Genomic DNA, 1,422 nt, shown 5'->3' on the forward strand with positions numbered 1-1,422 from the left:
GTAAAAAAGCAAGAAACGTTTCGTCTCTCATCCGAGAGACTTCCTCAGTCTGAGGAGCTGTATTCAGCTCAGTCTCTTAAATAGCACCTTCTCAGAGTGGATCAACCAGTTTGCTGCTGACAACCAAAACCAGCTGATCACATGCTCAAGAAGGACCATCAGCCTAACAATGGATCATTAGCACCTGATGGCTGTTTACTATTCACAGGGGTTTGAGTGATACTAGCAATCACAGCATTGTAAGAGGGGGACAGTTGAACACGGAGGCTCCGCCCCTGTTTAATGATGGACGGTTTCTTTTCACAAAGATGGCCTCCTTTACTCCTCTCTCAAACCATCGTTCCTCTCTGTCCAGGATGTGAACATCTTCATCCCTGAAAGAGTGACCTCTGGCCTGGAGATGAGTGTAGACCGCAGAGTCCTGGCCTGATGATGTTGATCTTCTGTGCTGGTCCATCCTTTTGGCCAGTGGCTGTTTAGTTTCCCCGATGTAAGACTGATCACCCTCCTGACACTGAACAACATACACAATATTACTCTGTTTGTGCCGGGGGACTGGATCTTTGGGACGAACCAGTCTTTAATGTATTTTGGGGTTTAAAAGCCACTGGGACGTTATGTTTAGAAAATAAACGTCTCAGTTTCTCTGATACTCCCTCAACATATGGAATGACCACTGGTCTGGGTCTGGGTTCCTCCTTTTCACCTGATGGCTGACTGGAGTCCTGTTTGGGTTTCTGCTTTCAGGAAGGCCCAGTTAGGATATCCACATTGCTCTAGAGCCTGTCTTGTGTGGGATTTCTACTTCTGCCTGGCTCCTGAGCTAGTGGGGACGCTGTCTGCTCTGTGGTACAGAGTCCTGATGACTCCTAACTTGTGCTCCAAAGGGTGATGGGAGTCAAACTGCAAATACTGGTCTGTGTGGGTGGGTTTGCGGTACACCTCGGTTTGCAAATGTCCTCTATCAAGTTCACACGAGAAGATGTAAAAAATGGCAAGTTGGCTTTCTTGGACTGTGAGGTCTCAGTCTCTGATAGAGGACATTTGCAAACCGAGGTATACCACAAACCCACCCACACAGACCAGTATTTGCAGTTTGACTCCCATCACCCTTTGGAGCACAAGTTAGGAGTCATCAGGACTCTGTATCACAGAGCAGACAGCATCCCCACTAACTCAGGAGCCAGGCAGAAGGAGAAATCCCACACAAGAAAGGCTCTAGAGCAATGTGGATATCCTAACTGGGCCTTCCTGAAAGCAGAGAAGAAACCCAAACAGGACTCCAGTCAGCCATCAGGTGAAAAGGAGGAACCCAGACCCAGACCAGTGGTCATTCCATATGTTGAGGGAGTATCAGAGAAACTGAGACGTTTATTTTCTAAACATAACGTCCCAGTGGCTTTTAAACCCCAAAATACATTA

Source organism: Nematolebias whitei, chromosome 2 (assembly GCF_014905685.2).
Source record: "Nematolebias whitei isolate Nwh7 chromosome 2, NemWhi1, whole genome shotgun sequence".
Taxonomy (NCBI): domain Eukaryota; kingdom Metazoa; phylum Chordata; class Actinopteri; order Cyprinodontiformes; family Rivulidae; genus Nematolebias; species Nematolebias whitei.